We start from the raw sequence: 24,643 nt of genomic DNA on the forward strand, positions 1-24,643 counted from the left end.
CCTCATTTCATTTCCTTCCTCCCCAATAGTGTGAGGTGATTTCCCTCTACAAAGCCTGAAGATCAGAATCAATTCCAACACAAGAGCCTACTCACTGAAGAACACAAACAGAGCAGATTTCTGGCCCCTGCACTGAAACTCACCTGGACAGAATAGAAACTACAAGCCAATAGGTTAGCCAACTGCTGGCCAGAGTTCATCTCCACACTATAAAACATGCTGAAGAAAATTTTCTTTGAAAATCAAGTAAGAATGAAAAACAAAAACAAAACAAACAAATAAATCCAAAGTGCTGAATAGAAGACAGAAATGTTGGAAGCTCTCCATATTTCACCTTCTCAGCTGAAATAACTTTTGGTAGCCTAATACAGAAAGGATGCTGATATCCAACCCATTAGGTCAGTGTGAGAATAGCTGTGTGATTAAGGCACAGACTTTATTCTAAAATTTTCTGATGGAGCTTTGTCAGAACTAAATAAAAGGACCCTAATTTGCCATTTTTGTTATGCATGAGGCTTCATCAGATTGGGATGCCTGAGAAAAGGTGGTGAAACCTGACCAGGCTTACAACAGCTTTTTCAAAGGTCAGACTATCCCCAAAGGATGGTAAAGCCTGCAGGGAGGATAGGCCTTCACATTCTATCTGTTTAGCGGCTCAGTGACTATTCCTATTTCTAAGTGCTTACCAGGGATTCTTTATTCCTTACAAATACCTAACACAGATAAAAATTCCTCCTTGATTATAAACATTTTAACTTACAGCTCAATTTAGCAAAGCTCCAGGCCCTAGCAAATGACCCAAATAATAACCCTTTGTTGATCTGGGAGTTAAAATACTAAACGATGAATGAAAAAAAAATCATGGCAATAAAAAATCCAGTAGAGCAGTGTTTTCTCACTGATAGAATGGGTCCCACTGTTGAGACACAGAAGTAAGTCTCTTTGGAGGCTGGGTCTGCCAACAAGCACAAACCCTCCATACCCAGGGCTACTGCGGCAAAATAAATTTACTCACCTCCCCTGTTCATTCAGCTGTCCGTCTAGTTAATGAAAAGTAATGTTTCAGTTCAGGCTTTATGTTTGACTTGCAAATACACTATAACCAACAAAAATAAACCATTGCCCACTGCGATGTTAACACACGCTTTCCAGTTTTGATAGAACAATTTTAATGTATTACCAAATGCACTGAGTCATCTACTCACTCAGCAAGGAAATACTGACTTGCTACAATTTCTATTTAGGACACTTTTCTCATTCTTATCTGCCCAACCTCAGTATAATCATCCTTGAGTTATTAATTTTCCGACCGCTGCTCTTTCTTGTGTTGATCTCAGGTAACCAGGGTAGAGCCAGGTTAGTAAAAAGGGAAAATGAGAACTCAGACTCCTGACAGATCACCTGATGGTTTCTAACCCCTAAGAGTAGAAGGTCACAGCTCCCTTCTCTATCTGACACCCATTAGCACATCTGCACTGGAATCCATATGCCCACGCGATGCAAAAACCAGACCCTGGGTCTCCTTTATCATGACTTCCTCATGACCTTACCATGACTATCAGTGCAATGAGGATACGTAACTTTTTATTTTAGACTTCTTTACACCTGATAAAAAAAGGTAAACATTCAGGTCAAACATAATGCAAACATAATGCATCCCAACAGCCACAAATGATTTGCTAGGGACCTGGTACATTTCCTTATATCCATTATGCTTCAAAGGTAAGCAGGTACAAGATATACAAGAGCTATCAAAATAACCCACACTGATGTATTTTACTTACTTTAGAGGGAAAATTGTATTTGTGGATTTCTGAACTACTGTGCACGCGTGTGTTTAATAGATGCGTACACTACGCTAAGTGGAGGCAGCCGAGCACAGGATGGGACCCGCGGGGAAAGTTTTGTTTAGCTTAGAAAGAAAATCTCACCTGAGAGATTTTCTGAGTTTTTCATATTAAATGTTACCAAATGCAGTTGCATATTCATTCAATTATGGGAAATACCATTTAGACACCTATTTAATTTTTCTCTCTCATTTTAGATAAAATATTATAGTCACAGTTCCACATCAAAGACTCAACTTCATAGAGAAAGGGAGGTGGGGGATCGTGTGGGGAGGGAAAAAAATCCACCTCCTCTCTTCCCTTACTCTTTCAGGTGCATGCAGCTGGCTCACTAAAGCACAATATAACAGAGTGACACTCATGTCCTGCCTCAGTGGTCCTTTAAAGGAGCGATCAAGAAAACACAGTCTGAGTGCATTTCTGTAGATTACAAGGTTATCTGCAGGCTGTATGGAGAAGACAAGCTGTGCCAACCAAACTGAATTTAAACCTGCATTTCCCTTGGAATTCTGATCCTCTATGCCACTTTACAAATAACCTGCCACACGTTCCAGTACAAATGCTATTTTCCAATGCACAACATTTAATCATAAATACCAGTGCTTCTTTTTCTCTTCCAAGGACATAACCCCTCACCCTCACTCTAATCCCACCTTTGAGACGGGCAACATCTAAGATCCAAAGAAGGGTTCTAGGTAGTTTGGCTGCAAGCATCTTTGATGCAAGCATTTTTGCCACATAAGCAATTGGCCATAAGGCAATTCTGCATAAAAGATAAAAAAAATAACTGGTTGACAGTGTGGTTTGACAGTCTGTTGATTTCATCACTGGTTGACAGTCTGGTTTCATTTCTGCATCGATGCAATACTCCCATTTTATATTAAATAGGTTTTAACCCTCACAATCATCTAAACACCAGCACAGAGGTTTGAACACACATTTCCCATGGAACCTTGGAACCTCTATCAACAGACCGGTGACAAGATGCCAAGAACAAACAACAGCGTAGGTTTTCACCACACAAGACAGCAAAAGCTCATTTACAAATATACATTCTACTATTTGGAAACATACGTCTTTTAAAGAAGACAGAAATTTTAGCGAAAAAAGAAAAAGTGTGATGCCAAATGAGATAAACCAACAAGCAAAAAAAAAAAAAAAAAAAGTAGAATGTTATGAACAAGACTGTAAAGACAGGGCTTAAGTACAATCCAACAAAACAAAAAAACAGTTATTTGCACGACATTGCCATGAATCAATACTGTACACTTTGAATGTATACAAACATACTGTATTTCGCAATAGTCTTTTTACTTTTGTTGCTCATTTTTCATGTTTCATTATGTCCTTTTTAAGAATGTCTGCCTTTTTGTGTGTATGATTTTTATCTTTTACAGCAAAATTACTTTATGGCCAATTAATTATTTGGTGAAAATGCTTGCAGCAAAGATGCTTATGGCAAAAACACCGGATATGCCAAAGAAGAACTCCCCAAAATTATAAGATCTAAACAAGTAATAGAAAACAAGTATGAATCTCACACACATTTCATTTCTGGATATACTCATGTTACTTTCTTGCTATTCACGGGAGTTTATTTAATTCTATCTGGCTCCTTTGATATGTGGGTTAGTCTTAGCTATTACAATAAAAAGTGAAAAATCAAAACACTCGCAAGGGATTTTTATCTTCACACAGAGCATCCTGAAACTCTCATTTGAGATTATATGAAGGGGAAGTATTTTCTTGACATTAGAACCTAAAGCAAACTTGGTAGAGACTCAAATATAATGAAAATAGATGAGAGATATAAAGATAGCTTTGGTGTTATAAAAACTATCCTCCTAGGGCTTGAAAGGCACACACGCATCCACGGATCACAAGATGAGCTGGGGATTCGCCCTCTTCACTTTACGCTGACCTTCTGATTTTGATTAGAAGAAAGGTTTTTTTTGCCACATACATTCCCTTGAGACAAGCCAACAGCCCCCACAGAAAGAAGCCCAGCAGCCCTAGGAGCTTCGGTGGGCTCCAAAGCTAAAGGCTCACGAACCTAGAGGAAAGTGCTACTGGACAGAGGCCCTAAGGAGCTCTGCCATAGTGTCTGCACCACTTTGGGAAGCCACAATTCCTGAGTAAACCAGGTCCCCTGGCAACCACAAGTTTATTGGAATGCTCCTTCCCACCTTATCCCCTTCATCGGCTGTGTCACCTCATGAAAATACCAGTGGAAAGAAGAGGATGTAGCAATGGGGGGATTTTGAAAGCAAACTTCAAAGCATAATGATAATTATTAGTGCTGGGTCTGGTCAGACCACGTCAAATAATGACTTAGATAAAAGACGGGGGTGGGGGGGGGCGTGTGGCGTTGGGTGGACAGTTGGTTGAGCACCTAACTCTCAGTTTCAGCGCTCAGGTGGTGATGTCGGGGTTATGGGATCAAGTCCCACATGGGGCCCCCCGCTCAGTGTGGAGTCTACTTGGGATTCTCTCTCTCTCTCTGTCCCTTCCCCTTGTGCGCGCGCTCTCTCTCTCTCTCAAATAAATAAATAAATCTTAAAAAAAAAAGGTCAGGGAATGAATTTCATTTGCTGACATTACAATTTGGGATACATAAGGTAAACCTTGAAGAACGAGGGGGAAAAAAAAGGTTTTAAAATTTTGACAAGTTGGAGAAATAGATACATATCATCTCAATGCCAGAAGGGAAGATGGGCTATAAAAGTTTTGCACAGGCATAGTCCAGACATGTTTGGGGGGTGCAGGATAATCTTCAGAATGGAAAACTAGGAGAGGCTTCAAATCAGAAAACAAACAGAAACCAACCCTGTCAAGTATCCCATCACTCAGTCAAATCCTTTAAGGCCACCAAGTCTCTGAAAGCACACATCACAGAGGGGGAGACCGCAAACTTGAACTGATCTTAAAAATTCACGCTGGGGGCGCCTGGGTGGCTCAGTCGTTAAGTGTCTGCCTTTGGCTCAGGTCATGAGCCCAGCGTTCTGGAATTGAGCCCCGCATCGGGCTCCCTGATCAGCGGGAAGCCTGCTTCTCCCTCTCCCACTCCCCCTGCTTGTGTTCCCTCTCTCATTGACTCTCTCTGTCAAATAAATAAATAAAATCTTAAAAAAAAAAAAAATTCATGTTGACGTAGTGAAGAACTGCCACAAAAGGTTCAAGGATATCCTCTCTGAAATTTTAAGGGTAAAAATACCCTTTCTGGGTATAACTTTCTGGGATGGGCCACCATTGAGCAAAAGGACAGATTATCACCTGAAGTTCTTAAAAAGATACTCTGGAAGAGAAGTTGGGAACATGGGATTTCAGGTCAGACACTTCATGAAAACCCCATCAGGTATTTCCCACTGACTTTCTGACATCATGTAATTTCCTGTGTGGTTTAACCTCTCTGAGAATCGGTTTAGTCATCAGTAACACAAACTCCACATGCACTTCTCACAGGACCACCACCCAGGGGAAACAAGGTCATGTACATACTGCATCTGGCATTTGGGACAAGTGTTTCCTATTTATGATGTTGTCCCTTCAAAAATTATCTCTCTCTGAATAAAGTTTAGAATTGCCCATGATGATATTTTGCATAGTTTAAAAAAATCATTTAAGTGTCAAAGAACCCATGAGTCTGTGCGTTGTTGCGCCTGGTGATGTAACAGTCACTCGTGTGTGTTCACCACACAGGAACATATTTCTTGCTTCCTGACCCAGACACTAAAAAAAGTATCTTAAAAAAAAAAAAGTCATTGTCCCTAAATAAGAAATGAAAACAGCCAAGTGTTTCATATCTAACAGAAGTCTTTCTCAAGCATAAATTTAATTACTTGAGTTCTGAGTAATCTAGCTTATTCCTGGGTCTGGACTTTAGTGGTTGTTTTCCTTCTCCTTTGTTATGAAATAATCATGTAACATATGTACAATTCAATGTATAAAAGCAAATGAACGTCTCTATGTACCTACCTGTAGAACATTACAAGCACCTTTGAAGTCCCAAGCGTAGCCATTCCTATCCTTCACCCCCAGAAGTAATCACTGTTCTCCTGCATTTTGTTAATAGTTCCCTTGCTTTTCTTCATAATCTTCCCCTATATGAGTCAATCCTTAAACAATGTGTTGCTTTACTTTAGCATTTTTTAGAATTTTACAAAAATGGAATCACACTGTATTATTCTTCTATCTTGCTTTTCCACTCAACATCATGCTTATGAGATCCATCCCTGTTGATATGCACAGTTGTAGGTCATTCTCACTACTGTTTATTATAAATGTATCACAATTTCTTTTCTCAATATACTGTTAATAGGCCTATAGACCTATTTCAGTATTTCACTGTAAGCATTCCTACAGATGTGTAAGAGTTTCTGAGGCTGTGCTTCCCAATCTTCTTCACAACTCCACTTATATAAAATTTAAAAAATGGCATCAGAATGACAAGCTATAACGTTACGAGACAAAACTGCTCCCACTCCAGGCCTGCAATTTGCTCTGCTACCCCGAACACTCAGAGGATCAGGGAACCGTTTTACAAGGAATTCCAAACTTCGTTCCAAAATCCTTACACCAGTTTCCACTGTCACCAGAACCATATGCATGTTCCCTCTGCTCTATATCCTTGCCCGTGTTTGATGCTGACAGACATTTACCAACCTGGTAGGTATGAAATGGTAGCTCCTCATGGTTTCAATGTTAAAACATATTATACCACCTCTATAATTAAAACAGTCGAGGACAGAAAATGCAGAAAGACAGCCAATTAAATACTTACGGAAACTGAATACACGATAGGGGCACATCTCAAATCAGCAGGGAAGAGATGAGACTTTTATTTTTTTTAATGTTTTTTAATTATATTATGTTAGTCACCATACAGTACATCCCTGGTTTCTGATGTATAGTTCGATGATTCATTAGTTGTGTATAACACCCAGTGCACCATGCAATACGTGCCCTCCTTAATACCCATCACCGGCCTATCCCATTCCCCCACCCCCCCTCCCCTCTGAAGCCCTCAGTTTGTTTCTCAGAGTCCATAACCTCTCATGCTTCATTCCCCCTTCTGATTACCCCCCCTTTCTTTATCCCTTTCTTCCCCTACCAATCTTCCTAGTTCTTATGTTCCATAGATGAGAGAAATCACATAATTGTCTTTCTCTGCTTGACTTATTTCACATAGCATTATCTCCTCCAGTGCCGTCCATGTTGCAGCAAATGTTGAGAACTCGTTCTTTCTGATAGCTGAGTAATATTCCATTGTATATATGGACCACAACTTCTTAATCCAGTCATCTGTTGAAGGGCATCTCGGTTCCTTCCACGATTTAGCTATTGTGGACAATGCTGTTATGAACACTGGGGTGCATATGGCCCTTTTCTTCACTACGTCTGTATCTTTGGGGTAAATACCCAGTAGTGCAATGGCTGGGTCATAGGGTAGCTCAGTTTTTAACTTTTTAAGGGACCTCCACACTGTTTTCCAGAGTGGCTGTACCAACTTGCATTCCCACCAACAATGTAGGAGGGATCCCCTTTCTCCACATCCTCTCCAGCAATTGTTGTTTCTTGCCTTGTCAATTTTTGCCATTTTAACTGGCGTAAGGTGGTATCTTAGTGTGGTTTTGATTTGAATTTCCCTGATGGCTAATGATGTTGAACATTTTTTCATGTGTCTGTTAGCCATTTGTATGTCATCATTGGAAAAGTATCTGTTCATATCTTCTGCCCATTTTATGATTTGTTTATTTGTTTCTCGCATATTGAGTTTGAGAAGTTCTTTGTAGATCTTGGATACCAGTCTTTTATCTGTAGTACCATTTGCAAATATATTCTCCCATTCCGTGGGCTGCCTCTTAGTTTTTTTTGTTTTGTTTTGTTTTGTTTTTTTGACTGTTTCCTTGGCTGTACAGAAGCTTTTTATCTTGATGAAGTCCCACAAGTTCATTTTATCTTTTGTTTCTCTTGCCTTTGGAGATGTGTCATGAAAAAGTTTGCTTTGGCTGATGTCGTAGAGGTTGCAGCCTATGTCCTCCTCTAGGATTTTGATGGATTCCTGTCTCACATCAAGGTCTTTCATCCATTTGGAGTTTATCTTTGTGTATGGTGTGAGAGAGTGATCAAGTTTCATTCTTTTGCATGTAGCTGTCCAATTTTCCCAGCACCATTTATTGAAGAGACTGTCTTTTTTCCACCAGATGTTTTTTTCCTGCTTTATCAAAGATTAGTTGCCCAAAGAGCCGAGGGTCCATTTCTGGGTTCTCTATTCTGTTCCATTGGTCTATGTGTCTGTTTTTGTGCCAGTACAATGCTGTCTTTGTGATCACAGCTTTGTAGTACAGCTCGAAATCCGGCACTGTGATGCCCCAAGCTTTGTTTTTCCTTTTCAACAGTTCCTTGGCGATTCGGGGCCTTTTCTGGTTCCATACAAATTTAAGGACTATTTGTTCCAGTTCTTTGAAAAATGCCCTTGGTATTTTGATCGGGATAACATTGAAAGTGTAGATTGCTCTGGGTAGCATGGACATTTTAACTATGTTAATTCTTCCGATCCATGAGCATGGAATATTTTTCCATCTTTTTGTGTCTTCTTCAATGTCTTTCAAGAGTGATTTATAGTTTCTAGAATATAGACTCTTTACGTCTCTGGTTAAGTTAATTCCAAGGTAACGGATGGTTTTTGGTGCTATTGTAAATGGGATGGATTCCCTAATTTCTCTTTCTTCACTCTCATTATTCGTGTATAGAAATGCAACTGATTTCTGAGCATTGATTTTGTATTCCGCCACATTACTGAATTGCTCTATAACTCCTAATAGTTTGGGAGTGGATTCTTTTGGCTTTTCCATATTGAGTATCATGTCATCTGCGAAGAGAGACATTTTGACTTCTTCTTTGCCGATTTGGATACCTTTTATCCCTTTTTGTTGTCTGATTGCCTTTGCGAGATGAGACTTTTAAGTGGTTTGTGACATCTAGGTAGCCATGTGGAAAAAGAGAAAATTGGATCCATTTCCCCATATGACAAAATAAATTCCAAATGGGTCACAGACTTAAATGTTAATGATAAAACCACACAAGCACTGAAGGAAAATATGGGTGACTCTCCATAACTGTCCAAAAGGGTAGTCATTATCCACATGTGGCTACTAAGCACGTGAAAGGCAGCTAAGTGTGCCTGAGGAACTAAATCGGCAGTTTTAATTTATTTTAATTAACTTACATTCAAATTTTAAAATACTTAACTCAGTTATTGGAAAGCTTTCATATACACTCAGAACAACCTGGTTATGTGAATTTACTTTTTCAACATCAAGTTTTATGAAGTATAAATACAGATCAAGTATTTATTATGAAAAGTTAGTGACCTAATTGAAATTAAAACACACATCTGTTCTTGAAAATTTAGCATGGAAAAAGAATGTAAAATATCTCATTAATAAAAATACTGATTAGTTATTGAAATGATAATATTTTGATAGAGTAAATAAAATTTATTATTACATTCATTTCACCTGTTTCATTTTACTCTTTTTAATGTGGCTACTAGAAATTTACATATGTGGTTTCTACTGGATGGTGCTACTGTACAATCTAGAAGGAATTTTTTTTTCTGCATCATGATTCAAAACCAAGAGGCAATAAGAGAAAGACTGATAAAACTGACTACATCAAAGAAAAAAGTTTACATTAAAAAAAACATAATTTGGGGCACCTGGTTGGCTCAGTCACAAGAGCATATGACTCTTAATCTCAGGGTCATGAGTTCAAGTGCCATTTTGGGTGTAGATTACTTAAATAAAAACTTTAAAAAATAAGAAAAATTTAAATTAAAAAAAAAAACAATCAGAAAAGACAAATGATAAACTGTGGGGAAAACTGCCAGCACTGCCCATTCACCTGTCTATTCAGTTAAGGAAAAATACTGTTTTAGTCCAGGCTTTATGTCTGATTTGCAAATAAACCTCCACCAACAAAAACAATCATTCCCACTACAATGTAAGAGCAAAAGCCTGGGAACAACCAAATATACAAATGAATAAAGTGTGGTCTATTTACACACTGGAGTCTCTGCAGTTGTAAAATACAATGAAAAACTTTATATATGGCTCCAGAGTGATCCCTGAAATGTAGTATTAAATGTAAAAAACAAGGTACAGGACTATAATATGCTACCTTTTTCTCTAAGAAGAAGGAAATGAAGATGTTTGCATACATTAAATAGAAACAGGGCATATGTCACATAGGTCACACATACACACATATACACAAACACATACCTATACACATACATATGTGTATTTTCCTAACTCTGTCCATTGAACAACGACCAGCCCAGAGACAATGAGAACTCCTAACACCTGGACTATGGTCTCTAAATACCATTTACCACTAAAAATGATCTGCAGTAGAAAAACTACTAGGTAAGTCTGAAATATCTTGTTATACCAGAGAGTAAAAATATCATCAAAGACCACAACAGTCATGTCAAAAAGATTCAGAAGCCAATTTAAAGAGTCTTCCACATGCCAAAGATAATTAGAGCTTTGAAAGAAATAACTGCAAGGGATTGAAACACATATAACCTGTGTTAAAATCCGTGAGTTCGGAATACTAAAAAAAAAAGAAAAGAAAGAAAGAAAAAGAAAAAAAAAAAACCAACCTCTTTAGTCTTCTTTGGAAGATGCTAGAAAATCAACACATTATTCTGAATATTATTTAAGATGAGGGAATAAAAACAGGCATTACTTTTTCATATAAGCGATACTCTGAGGTAACCAAATAACTGATGTGGTTCATTTCTTCTTGATAGAAAAACTCCAACTAACAAATGAAGAATGAATGGCAGAATATCATCATTTTACAACCCTTCCTAAAACACTGTATCTGAGGAATGACCATCACTGGTTTTTGAAGGGCCTGGGGAAACTTCATAATGGAGAGATCAAGCTGACAACCCCTAAACCCACTGATCAGTCTTAACCTCATGAAAGAAGAAACAAGAAGGCACACGTGCCTCCTAAAATGTTGTCATAGAAGGACATATACTTTGTATGATGGACTCTCGCCAAACTATCTGACGAAGCTTCCAGTCTAGAGCAAACTACCAGCTTACAGGAAACACGACAAACAAAAATTTGAAGAACACCGAGAAAGAAGATGCAATCAGTAAACTACAGAATGCAAGAGAATCCTACAGAAAAATCCGTTTCTTCAACAAATAAGCTGCCAGGAAAGAAGCAGAAGAGGGAAAAATAGAAAAAGGAAGTCTATAAATAAGGACAGATTCAGCTTTCAGGTGTGAAAACTGTTTGAATCCTGAATGTAACAAATTAATCATTAAAAATAATTATGGACCAATAAGGAAAATTTGCTTTCTGATTGGATATCTGATATTAAAGAATTATTGTTAACGTTTTTTAGGCATGATAATGATATTGTGGTTATACTGAAAGAAAAAAAGTCCTATCATTTAGAAACATAACCTAGTATGCACAGACAAGATGACACAGTATGGGTGATTTGCTTCAGAAAGAACCAGTAGGTGAGCGGAAGGGAATGGGTATGTGTGGCAGGAAGGGGAGAGGGGTATGGAGCAAAGAGAATTGGCCAGGAGTTGGTAATTAAAGGCCTGACTTTATCGTCACAGAGCTTGGGTTCCAGTCTTGGCATCACCACTTGACCGCTACAAAACCTTGGTCAAGGTCCTAAAGACCCCGAGCCCCAGTTCTTCCTTACCATAAAGAGGAAATGGTAGGAAAGTCCTCATAAGGCTATTGCAAGCATTAAAGAAGATAATACATGAAATGTACTTATAGCACAGTACCCAGGCACAGAGTAAGCTACTCAACACATGTTAGCTTTTGTTATTATTATCGATTATCACCATTGTTATTAAAGATCATGACGCTAGAGTCAAAAGGTGGTAGAACTGAGATAGAATGTGTTGAATTCAAAGCCCTCCTTCATTCCAGTACCTTATGTTGCCTCCCCCACCTCTACCCTGAGTCTCTCAGTGGAGACTGTAAACAAGTAAAAATACTCTACAGTAAGAGTCTCTTTTTCACAAGACAAAGCTTTGATGACATTGCTACTCATGGCTTCTAGAATCAGACAATGAGCCATCCTTTGTTACAGTGTCATAGCTTTGTGCGTCTTTACTGTTAATGGTTCCTCGTTTGGTGGCATGTATGCACTCAAGTATTTCCATCCCCTGAAATCAATATTCACATTCACAAATTCACAAGGATTAAACACCGTGCTATTTCACCATCCTCCCAAAATACGGCCTCAAATTTTTACTACATCAGATGCTGTTGTAAATTATATAAAGCAAACCTCAGAATCCCACATATAAGACTAACAGTGAGAGAACATCAGACGTTGCATGCAGCACAAGCTAACATAATATTACGGTGCTAAGTACCCTGTATCTTGAGATCTCTGTAAGGTAAATACTTCCACTTCTGTTTAATGACAGAATTACAAATTCTGAGAAACCCTCAATATTATTTTACTTCTTCGTTGGACCATGCTGACCACATGCTGATTCATGACCCACCCTCCCTGCTCCCTGACACCAGGCACGCCTGGTTCTCCTGCCTCTGTAAGGGCCTGTACTATTCATTCTCTTTCACGGTCCTTTTCCAGTCACAGCCCTAAATATCGGTGTCGCCGGGAACTCACTGTTCAGTTTTCTTGTACTTACTCTCCCTCGGCACTCTCACGCCAAACCACACAGCTTCAACCACCAAATTTACAAAAATTCTCTTTCATTCATTCATGCATTCATTCATTCATTCATTCACTCACCAAATATACGCTAGGCCCCAATTGTGTGATAGCTGTCATGGGGATACAAGGGAATTAAAAACAGATATAGTCTTACCTTCATGGACCTTACAGCTGGGGGGCAGAGGTGGGTAATCAGTATCTGAAGAACCACAAAAATCAATCTGCAACTATAATAGCAGTAAGTACGTGCAGACAAGATGTACGTGCAGCCGGAAGACAGAAGGAGGGATCTAACCTCACCTGGAGGTTGGGAATAATTCCCTCAGAAATGCTCACTGAGATCAAACCCGTAAGTCTGTCCAAATATCTCCTGAAATCTAGACCAGAATTTCAGTATATCTCCACCTAAAAGAATATAAGCACCTAAGAACTCAACATACTCCAAACTGAGTTAGTGATCTTTCCTCCCAATGCATTCCTCATCTGAGCGAAAGATAGAACAATCCATCCAAAAATTTTGCAATTATCCTTTACCCCTTTCTTTGCTCTCCAGTCTCCATTTGTCACCACGTCCCACCCATCTTGCTTCCTAAATACCTTTCCTGTCTGTCCATCTTCTCCATTTTCAGGCATTAATTCAGTTCCCGTCAACTCTCACCCGGTTAGGACCAGAGTTCCCTTGCTCTGACTCCAGTCTCTGTTCCCCTCCGGTCTCTTACCCACACTTGGAAGGAACTATCTATCATGCAAATGACGTCTCTCCCCTGTTTACAATCTTTCAATGCCTCTCACTGCTTGTATTTTGGGCAGTAAGTCCAAACTGTTTACCATGAAGCCTTGTGTGGTTCCGCGGCCTCATCCCCCACTGTGTTCCGTCACGTGTGTGAACTCCAACCATCAGGACCCACATCCACCTGTCTGCACACCATGTGCGTCTTCCGCCTGAAAGGCCCTACTTCATCTTCCCTTTGTCCATGAACTCCTTTATCCCCAAATGCCAGTCCGTGAACTAGTCTATGAATCCACAGTACCGTGAGAAAAATAAACTTAGAACGCCTATGTTAGCTGCCCCCCAATATTTTTAGAAATGTAAACAATACCCCAGAGGACTCTTGTGTAGCTTTTGAGTGTCATCCCAAACACTTCCTCCTCTGTGAAGCCTTCTAGGACTTCCTTATTTTGGGGAATCACATAATTTTTTGCCCAAACTGGGAGACTTTTGAGGGCCAAGGGGGTGTATTAAGACCTATGTTGAACACCAGGCATAGGTCAGGGCTGTCCCAGGGAAACCAGGCTGCATAGTCAGCCTGCCTCTAGAGAGAACCGGCTACTTTCTTCCCTCAACTCCCAAAGCGGCCTCTATTCACCACATACCATGTGTTTGCATGTCAATTCGCTTGCTTGTCTAAGAAGTCCACAAAGGCAGGGAGGGCCAGGCCTTTTTATCTGTATCTCCAGCATCTCTCCGGTGCCAGGCATGGAGATGACACAAAGTGTCATCAACAAAAGTAAATGTTTGTTTAATAAATCATCTGAGTAAGAAAGATTAGATGCCTTAATCTTGGCCAACAAAGGAATTTAAAAATTCCCATTATCTTTTCTCATCCCACACTCTCCCTCCTCATTTGGTTAAAGAGAGTTTTCAATGGGGGCAAGGTCTTCACAGAGAAAAACTCTAAGCCTCAGACCACTGACCAGCTGTCAACCAACCAACAGCCACTTACTCAGCATAATACATCCCCAGGGGGCATCTTATCATCTTATCATTTGGTGGCGTGGCAAAAAGTACATAACTGAAAATCAAAACTAATACAGAAAGAAACAAACATCAAGTAAGTGTTCCAGGCATTCATGGATGGCAAGGCAGGAGCCACTCTTAGGGTCAGAAAAGGGTCGGACACGGGATGTGAACTGAGACCTGAGATCCCAAGGCAGGGTAGGGGTGGGTGCTAGGGAGGCCACCAAGGATAAGCACAAGGTTTGTTTTGGTGGCTGTGTCTAGACTGCCATGGATTCCTGGCACAGAAACCCGAACATCTGAATTCTCAGCACATATTAAAGGACTCAAAGAGGCTCTTGGATTCTCATCTCCTTCATCAAAATAGTAATCGTACCTTTCTGAGACATATAATGAGATATATGTTGCTTCTTCCTGTATAACCTTTTAACTGCAAGAACTGTTACAAAATTATTTTTGGGAAATTGCTTCTGGCAGAACTTTCCAATAGAACTGCTGAAGTCACCCCTTGGCATGTATTAGGTATCTGTGTCTTTGAAAAGTTCTCTGCAAACCTGGCAGCCCGCAGCATCTCCTTACTCTACACCTGGCCTTTCAATCTTCTCGTGATAGAAATCGTACTGTCAATAGAGGGGTTCTGCTGTATTGTCAACAACCATATACAGACCTCCTCGTCAACCAGGGGTTCAGGGAGAGGCTTGCAGGAGTGGCTCTGATACATACTAGTATCTGTGATGACTGGTATAAAAAAGATCCCCACACTCCAGTAAAGACTAAACTTCTCATTACCTTTTCCCTACCCAACTCAGGTGGAGAAAACCCTGTCACCAAGTGAGATGGAATATGTCCTGACACATGGTTTACCAATGAACTAGACCTACTGTGGTATCCACTGCACTCAAATAAAACTTAGACCCATCAAAGAGAGGGAACTCTTCCTTAAAAACCATTTTCTCTTCTCTGCTTTAAAGCACCTTCTTCCAAAAGCCCGTGAGCACTCAGGATATTGCATAACTAGTGTTGGATCTGCTTGTGAAGTACGATTTTATAAAAAGACCAACCCAAGTATGTATGTAATGAGTCAATAGGATATGTTTTTCTAGGAGTTGCCCCCATTAATACTTTTTCTCCCACTGACTCTCTACTGATGGGGAGGACCTAGGCTACACTTACAGGGAAAACCAACAATATTAGGTCCTATTTGCTAACAAGCTAATGACATTAGCTAAACAATTCTTACTTGGCATAAATGTGTCCTGTGGGCTTAGAAAATTTTCATGGAGAGCAGTAAAACCATAACAAATGAGAAAAAAAAATGGGTTCAACTTACGGTAATATTTATTTAACCAAAAGAGAAAAAAAATAAGGTAATGAAGATGACATTAAATAAGCCCTTCTAGTTCTTTCATTAGTAGATTTTGGTATACAGCAAAGCCTTTCAACGGTGCCATTATGAAAATCTCTGCAATGCTTTTCAAGATTTATTGTCCAAATCTTTAAAAATAACAATAATCATTGAGATGTTCCTTTACTATCCAACACAGGATGTAACAGCTAAATGAAGAAGCAAAGTACTTCAGCTATTATTACGATGTGGCTTAAGAACCTTGAAAAATCCAAAATAGAGTGAAGTCAAAAGTGAAAACAAAGGCAGAAAGATCCCTAAACTCACGGGCTCTCTAATGCCATTGTTCTCCAAGGCACGAAGCACGTGGACTTGAACTCATGAATGCTATAAATGCAGCTGCAAGTGGCAGAGCCTGTGAGACAGGCACGGGCAGGAAGGTGCTGGAAGATCTAAGGGTTGAGGGAGAGAAGTGGGTGGGAGTAAAAAGGGAGGTGTGGCGCGAGGTAGGACGAGGCAGAAGGGCCCTGAGGGCAGAAAGAAGAAGCTCCCCGGAAGCCAGAAGGCTATACTTGAACAGGGAGGTGGGCGGAGTCAAGGAGAAAGTGGGCCTGGAGATAAGGTTAAAATACTGGACAGGATGATTCAAACATAAAATACCCAAGTCCTGCAGGCAAAAGGAAGGGGGAAGGATAAGAAGCCGGTCTACGGATGGAAATCTATGGGACAGAAAGCCACGTTAAAGCCCCAGAAAGGACTAGAAGGTGAAAGAGACACTGGGCAAAGGAGTAAGGTAAAAGGCCACCGGGAGCCCAGTGAGCTCCCTGCATGAGTCAGGTCTCCACTTTCCTCGTGTGAAGTTATTTTAGAGGGAGGAGCGGTGACTATTGATTACTGCCTCCCTTGGAAAAACCTGGTAAACCAAGAGTTGGGGCCCCCTGTGCCTCTTCAGACGCTCTCTCCCACTCCTAGATCCAGGCACATTCTGGGATTCCAGCATGGGACACCCGGAGTGCTAGGGCTGCAGCACAAAGTTCAGTAAGACAAGGTACACGAGAGTTCTCTGGAAACCATAAAGACCCCTATCGATAGGAGGCATTGTTATTCACCGAACCCCTTGGACTAAAAAGACAAAGACCATAGTCACAAGTCACAGTCATGAGTGAAGAAATACTTGTCAATAATCCCATCAAGATCCCCCCAAGTAGAAATTCCAGTATTTGAGGGGACATTACGCTTGGTATGTTTACTTGCCTGTCAAATACTCTTCAACAATTAAAAATCCTATCCGAGGCAGAATCCGGAGCTCTTAATAAGCTATCATACTGATTTATTGAAATGGAAGTCTGTAGCTAATGTATTTCCAAGGAGTTTTTTGACACATGACAGACCTTAACTGATTACGTTAATTCAATTCAATTCAATCACTCACTGAGGAACTTACAAGTACAAGGTAGAGTGCCAGCTACTGTGGGGCTTGCAAGATGACCAAACCGCCTGCCTTCTGGTCGCCTGGCCAATTCATCTTCTCGGTTTCCATTGCAGATATGGGGGGGGGGGTGCTACCTCTCCATTCACAAGTGGAGACAGGAGGCAGTCTTTACATTCTGTGCCTGGCCTACAACCCAGGAAATTCATTTTCCAGGAACACATTTCATTAAAAAAAAAAAAAAAAAAAAGTCAAGGAACTTCTTAATACCTGCTGACGGAGGACACTGTCGGGTGCTCACTTCTCTGTGCATCCTAGCCCAGCTTACATCCAACCACTCTTGTCATGATTGCATAACCACAGCATGTCAAGTTGTTTCTTGTTGCAACTGTAACTTGTAAAATTAAACTTCAGAACTGAGATAGTCAAGCTAAATAATTGCCTACTTTAAAAATATGTATATATATAATTTGCATGCCACTTTAGATAAGCCCTTGAATTATGAGCTCTTAAAGTCACAACTGTCACCAATTTCTAAAATACAGTTTCAGTGTTGTAATTCCCCCTGCAGACAGGCCCTACCCTTGTCTTCTCAGTGTTCTAGGCAGTATGTTATACTAGTCTACTGAAATCTGCTTTTCGTGTTTTAACAAGAACTTAATTAATCACATTTACTTCTCTCTTGCTATGGGACTTCTGAAATTCCAAAGAAGGACCATGAAATGGCCCAAAATGCACTTGTGTGTGTCTCAGCACCAAGTTGTACTGGTAAGTTCAAGTGAAGCTGGGGATATTTATCACACTTAAGACCCCCCCCCCACACACACACACCACGTCGTGATTAAGTCCCCGCCCTCTCCTGCCTCTCCTGACCTCTTGGGAGGTGCCATGCCACTCCCTCTCTCAGCCTGGGGTGTTTCACTCTCAGAGACAAAATATCCAATAGAAAGGGGGCTGGCCATGAAGAGCCTGGAGCAAGCCGCTAGAAATGCAACAGTCAAGGCTTGCCTGGTGGAAAATCCGGCACAGTGCTGAGGCACCATCTGCCTGGAAATGAGACTCATAATCGGGCAAACCACCTTCCTCCTTGGTAGGATTTTTAATCAGTCACAGCAAGTAGTACCAATTAACGAACAAGCTCTTGATTTGCACCCTGTGATTCTTCAAGAAGCTCAAACCACTTCAAGCAGTGGCCTATTAATTCCCAGAAATCCATGTGAGATGATAAAACGAGATAGGGAGAATGGGGTGACGGATAAATTACTAGCCAAGAAAACAAAATGATCAGTTCTCTCAAAAGAGTGAAAATGAGTCAGTGCTGCAGAGGGAAGCTAGAACCTCAGGGTTCTTCCAGGATGAACTTTCAACATTGGATAAAAGACCTCCACACCAACCAAGGCCCTTTTTCTTGGGACATATGCTCCCAGGGAGGTAAGCTTGACCACAGAAGCACCCACTCCTCCTCAGGTATCAGCTCACCAAGAGCTAAGTTTGCTTGTCTTTGCTGCTTAGCCCAGTGCCCTCCAGAACTGTTCTCTGAACCCCGTTTGCCCAGCAGGAAATGTGAGGAGAGGTGACATTTCAATGTCACATTTTGTGATCAGGGAAGAAGTGCTTGTCCCAGCATTGGTTTAACGCAGATAAATACACTCAGATGTCTTATCACCCCAACTTCCCGCTTCACAAGGGGCAAAACAAAAATAGCTCATCAAGTCTAAATTAATTTTCATGTCTGTTCCACTGTATTTCCAGAGAGTCAACACAGAACATGTTCTATTGGCCCTACAATCCAGCTCCAAAAGTATGAAAAAGGGGAGAAAACCCCCCAAATTGAGCATCTTGGACTGAAAAACCCTTCAAAAACATCACCTTCCTCACCACTCCCCCCCAGGAGAGCTAAATAGCCCAGACCCACAGTACCCATGATTTTCTTCTACCCTGGTACATTCCAACTCTACCAAACTAAAAGGTTATTATTAGGTGAAAGGTGAGTCCACCCCCTTGAGTAGGGAGGTTTTCATAACATCTCTCTGTGTAATGAACATGCCACTTCCCCAAACAGTCCATACTGTTCCCTTAAAAAAAAAAAAAAGTGTTTCATGGAATCTATGGTGTGTCAGCCCCCCTCCCAACGTCTGAGTCAGAGTACGTGTGCGTCTTCATCCAAGGTTCTGGATGATCAAGGTGTATCACTTTCAGAGTTGCTCCAATAGCTGAACTTATGGCTGTCTTCCAGCCACACACAACATAAAGCACTATCTATTTTAAAACAAATTTCCTAACCCACATGCGATGGAAGATACCTCATACAGAGGAAGGTTTCCTACTGAAACAAATCACTTCTATCCCCAACTGCGTTTGTCATCACTCAGGATTAATGCGTGTTTCTGTGTATGTATTTTTATCTTTGACCATGTAACTCCTGGAGCAAAGAAAGCCACCTCAAATTTGACCAACGTGCCGAGCCAATTCAGAGCTTTAGAAGAGGAATGAATGGGAGATGAGAGCCCTTAAGCCCAGGGACTTCTCTCACACAAACAGTAAGGGGGGGGGGGAACATTCCTCCGTAGAGGGAGGAGGCAGGATGGATGATCGGGGAAGGACATCAGCAGCAGAGCAAAGGCAGCCGTAGCGGCCGCACTTCGCGAACTGCCTGCAGAGGGGAGTGCAATCTTTTCCGTGTACGATACCCAAGCACCCTCTGCTGCTCCCTCGCACGGGCATGAATAATAAACACACCGAGGTGAGCAAACCGATGCACCGAGACAAGCCACCCCCAAAAGGTCAAAACTTCAGAAATCCCGGGGATCCCAGCACCCACCCAAACACATCAATCAGTCGGAGCGGGAGAAAGGACTCAAAGACTTAACACAGGATTCTGAATTTTGTTTTTTCTTTCCAGATCTGGCTTGCAAACTACGGTGGCTACATGCACAGCTCGAGAGGAGCAGGCAGGCGGAGGGCGGCGGGGGGGGGGGGAGGGAGGGGTGTCTCACACCAGCCACCCAGGCCTCAATGTGACGAAAGTCGTCAGCAGCCCCAACCGCATCCCAGCCCCTCCGCCCCGGCGAGCAGACGCCCCCACCCCAGCTTCCGTCCCCGCACTAGCGGCAGCAGCCCCGGGCCGGGCCGCGCGCCGGCAGCGCCACCACCACGGCTCCCATCCCTTCCGCGCGGCAGACTCCCCGCAGGCCTCCCTCCCAGCCCACCCGCGCTCGCCGGGGAGCCGAGCCGAGGGCCGCGCCGCCCGCTCCCCCCGCCCGAGGCCGGCGGGGCCACGCTTACCTTGGGCGCTCGCGGGGGGGCTGAAGGTGGCAAGCCTCCCGCCCCCCGCCCCTTTCCTCCTCGCCTTTTCTCTTCCTCCCTCCTCTCCTCTTCCTTCGCCTCCCCACAGTGAGTCCGGGTGTCCCCCTCCTCCCCGCCGCTCGGAGTAGACGCCGAGAACCCCGGAGCCCGGCCCGCGTGCGTGCGTGCGGGAGGCGACGGTGCGCGGCCAGCTCTCCAGTAACTGAGCGCGGCGCGCGGCTTCCAACTAAAGTGTGAAAGAAGCGGCGGCCGCGGGGCCGCGGCGCGGAACGTCCCCCCGGGAGTGGGCAGGGAGCGAGCGGGAGCGGGCTGGGAGCGAGCGAGGGAGGGGACCGCCGGGGAGGGGCGGAGGGAGGGAGGGGCCCTCTTCGCCCAGTCACTCACTCGAGGGGCGGGGGTAGCCAGCCACGCCCCCGCCGCCGGCCCCTCCCGGCTCCCGGCTCGGCGCGCGGCCCGCTCCCCTCCCCCGGGGAGTGGCCTGCGGAGGCCGCCCGGCCGCAGAGCCCCGGGAAGACCTCCCCCGGCGAGCGGGCTAGCGGGGCTGCAGGGAGCGAAGGAGGGCGCCCACGGGCACATATGTGCGCGCGCGTGTGTGTGTGTTTGTGTGTGCGCGCGCGTGCGGACGCGTGCCTTTAGCCCGCGGGCAGGCGGGAGGGGAGAGCCCGGCGGGAAAGCTGCGTGCGGGCCCCGTCACCGGGGAAGAGGCGCGGGTGTAGCGGGGCAGCACCGAGGCCGGAGGGCCCAGCTCTGGAAAGACCCGGCCAGCCCCTGGGCCCTGCCGAGGGGCTGCGCCTGCTGGGAGCGGACCGAGGGAAGGTTGGGCACCCTCGGCGCGCCGCGCGGCCCCTCCCTCCCTGGCTGGAAAGCCGCAACGCTGCGGCTCCCGCGCGGCCACGGAACCTCCTCCACCCTGCTCTGGAGCCGCGACGCCTTCCAGATGAATGAAGCCCAGGCGACCCCGCGGAAGCGGCCCTGCGGGGGGTGGGGGGGGGAGAGCGCGGTGCGCCTCCGGCCCCGGCTCGAGACTTCGCGCCCTGCTCCTCCTACCCGCCCTGCCCAGCCCCTAGGGACTAACAGGGCGGAGGCCGCGTGGGCTGGGCGCGTCTGGGACGGTTGAGGGTCCAGAAAGATCGCCGTGCAGTTTTCAGTGGGCACTCACAAGAGGTCACCCAATTTCCCACCCTTTGGGAGAAGGTATTTTTTTTCCCTCCTCTTGGTCATTTTGGATGTTCCGTGCGAGCACGGAATTGATCTTTCCACATTGATAGCGGTTGGACGTCTTTTGTGCGGCGTCCCCGCGCTTCGCTGCTGCATCATTGCCCCAGACACGTGAGGAATGCCAGGCCTCCAGAGTGAGCGACACCCAAGAAAACAATAGGGGCAAAAGATAACCCCCAGGTCTCGTGGATTACACACAAACCGAACCATGTGTCACTTTCCACCAAGATGAAGTTGGAAAATGGAAAAGGACACGTCAGAGCCGTGACAGTGATGAGACACTTAACTGAAAAGCAAATTCATAATTTAGTGTAATGAAATGAGTTAATAACCACCCATCATGTCTGGGAAGTCAGGCTTTTTGAAAAAATGGTTTTCCAGTGTTTTTTCTTTCTCAATTTAAAAGGCTGGTATCATGTTGTTTTTGAAAATCAACTTGTGTTCTGTTTTTTAAATTACCCATATTCTAGTTCGTTTTTCTCCTAGGAACCAGAACTCTCTGTAGTCTAAAGAGGAATGGCTAAGAAGGGAGAAGAGGCAAATTAGGATTCCAATCAGGCACTGCCAGCCACCGTCTCCATCACCCTAGGCAACCCGTTTCATTTCTGTTAGCCTCCCTTTCCTCAGCTGTAAAATGGGATTGCTGATAATGCCTCCTACCTCATAGGCTTGTTGTGAAAGAGGAAAATAAAATGAGGTGCCAATGTGTGTAAAACACTTTGCATAATGACACATGGTAGGAACTCACTAAATATGAGCTGTTATTTCAGATATATAGTTTAACCCCAAATTTGGTAGACTTTTTTTTTTAATCTTTGCATTCCTTCTTAAAGTTGGGGGAGGGATCCATCTGCTGGGTTTATGCAAATGTAGTCAACCCTTCTTTGGGGTTTTTAGGCCATGCCTAAAGCCTCCTATGCTAAAATGAAAGAAATATATGATGACTAAGATGTGTGTGTGTTTATCTGTGTAAAAGGATCCTTAAGAGTAACAAGCTTTTGTCTCTCCCCCTCCTCCCCACTTCCCTCATCCACACAGACCACCCTGAATAGACTGACTCTGTAAATGTTGACCTGTGTTGAATTCTATCCCTTCAGGCCTCAGAATAGTGACTGATACTGTTGACTCAAGTTGAGGGCAAGGCAATGTCGGTCTCCTTTGACTTGGTCTCCCCAGAACTAATGGAAGATCACAGAGCAAGCACTTCATACATGTGTAAATTAAAGGGCATCTGTACTATGAATTTAAAAGCAAGTTTTAAAGTATTCAAAGGGATACATGTTCATTGTAGGAAATTTAGAAATCTTGGAAATTTGGCCAAGTATGAAGAAAAGAAAAATCACCATAATCCTATCATCCAGAGAGAAGCACTCAATAAGTGATTCGAGTATATTCATTTTCCCTTCATTTATTTCATCATTATTTCATCAGCAAATATTTATTAAGTACCTAGACAACTTCCTAGGGCAGAGAACAGGTTGTATATTGTTAAGTAAGTGTTTGTTTCTCAATAGACACTACTCCTTAGAAGTACCAGTTTATATGGTAGTGAGGTTCTCAGGATAGTCAACAAATAGTCCATGAAGAGAATCTGTAATTAAACGATAGTGTTGACCAGAAACAATCCAGGTTCTATAGGGCTGGAAGCAAGTTTGGGGAGCCAAATCTTCTAGATAAGGAAGACAAAAGTACAAAAACCCCTTGGAAGGTTTCATGTGAAATAAGGGATCATGAAATTTATGCCCCTTTTAGCTTTTTAGTAAACCCTCTTTGGCGCTGTAATTTTTGTAGCACTTAACTGCTTTGATAAACATTGTTTTAATGAGAAAACTCATTCTTCATTTCACCTGGGATCCCAGGGACACCTCTCCTCTCTCTCTCCTCCCTAGCACATCTGGAAGACACAAGAGTGGAGACTCCCACCACAGAAACACACACACACACACACACACACACACACACACACGGGCACGTGCATGTGCACACGCACACACAGTCTTGCACATGGTCATACGAGAGATAGTGGGACCATGGGGACTTGGGCAAGGACAGCAGAACAGAAGATCACAGGAGGAAGGGAGGGGGTAGACAGGAGGGTCTCTGAGGGGCTGGAGAGGCAGGACTGCAGCACAAACCATGCAATTCTGTTTGGTCAGCACAAGCTAAAGCTACTAGACGTGTTATCACAGAATAATCTCTCTAGCTATTCATAATTATTAAGATAACTCTAAACATAAAAATAATGAAAAACATGATTATCTCCTCTGGTTACAAGTAATAAAACCATCACCTCTTTGCCCTTCCACCCCGGCAGAATCTCTGAATTCCATACCTTCAAATGCTTCATAGTTTTCAAAGAAAAATGATACCCTTTATGCTCAGAAAATTTGCATTTTTAAACTTCAAAGTCTCTACTCTTATAATTAATTTTCTTTTATTCCTAAAACTTTAACGTATAAATACTTGGCACTATGGGACCATTCATAACAAACATGTTTGAATGTTTTGTTTCTTATTTTTTCTTTTATGTAGATTGAATGTTTGTATCCCCCCGAATTCCTATGTTGAAGCCCTAACCGCAGTGTCGATGCTATTAGGAGGTAGAACTGTGGGAGATGAGGTCATGAGGGTGGGGTCCTCATGATGAGATTAGCGCCCTTATAAGTAGAGAATACAGAACTCTACCCTACCCCCCCCATGACACACCCATCTGGAAAGTAAAGCCAGGAAAAGGGCCATCACCAAGAATTTGACCATGCTGGCACTCTGATCTCAGACTTCAGCCTCCAGGACTGTGAGACATAAACATTTGTAGTTTAAGTCACCCGGTCTGTGGTATTTTGTCATAGCAGCCTGAGCTAAGACATATAGGTTCTCTTCCCTATTGACTATAAAAAGGAAACCAAGGAAAATGCAGGCTGATTGAAAAAAAAAGTAGTAAACGCTATATAAGCCACCTCCTAGGATATCGCATATTGATCGACATGAATTCATTCGATGTGATTTGTTTTTAAAAGGTA

The 24,643-nt window shown here is 43.0% G+C and overlaps 1 protein-coding gene across 2 annotated transcripts in view; it reads right to left on the reverse strand.

Moving 5' to 3' along the window:
* The window catches only part of CUNH1orf21 (chromosome unknown C1orf21 homolog), a 219,889-nt gene extending 199,150 nt beyond the window's left edge, over positions 1-20,739 (reverse strand). The window contains exon 1 of one of the 2 annotated variants that reach the window (XM_040636288.1): positions 20,385-20,739. The gene's annotated coding sequence lies outside the window, so the exon portion shown is untranslated. The remainder of the gene's footprint in view (positions 1-20,384) is intronic. The other variant, XM_040636289.1, reaches the window with a different exon arrangement.
* Between the last annotated feature and the right edge of the window lie 3,904 nt (positions 20,740-24,643).

Source organism: Ursus maritimus, unplaced genomic scaffold, assembly GCF_017311325.1.
Source record: "Ursus maritimus isolate PB19 unplaced genomic scaffold, ASM1731132v1 scaffold_2, whole genome shotgun sequence".
Lineage (NCBI taxonomy): Eukaryota > Metazoa > Chordata > Mammalia > Carnivora > Ursidae > Ursus > Ursus maritimus.